This window comes from Corylus avellana, chromosome ca8 (genome assembly GCF_901000735.1).
Source record: "Corylus avellana chromosome ca8, CavTom2PMs-1.0".
NCBI classification, from domain to species: Eukaryota; Viridiplantae; Streptophyta; class Magnoliopsida; order Fagales; family Betulaceae; genus Corylus; species Corylus avellana.
Window position 1 is genome coordinate 4,965,970 of NC_081548.1, and position 222 is coordinate 4,966,191.

Below are 222 nucleotides of genomic sequence, written 5' to 3' on the forward strand. Positions count from 1 at the left end.
GACCCTAATAATGCTTCTTAAGCATTAGGGTCGACTTTTAAAGTCGACCCTAATAATGCATCTTTAGCGTCTACTAAAAGTGGACGCTATTGGTCATCAATTTTAATTTTTAATTTTTTTTTTTAAATTTATCGACCTACTCTTTAGGGTCAACTTTCCTTGTTTGGCAATGGCATGCACAAGTCCCAAAAAAATCGTTTAACAAAAGCCTTTTAAAGTTCA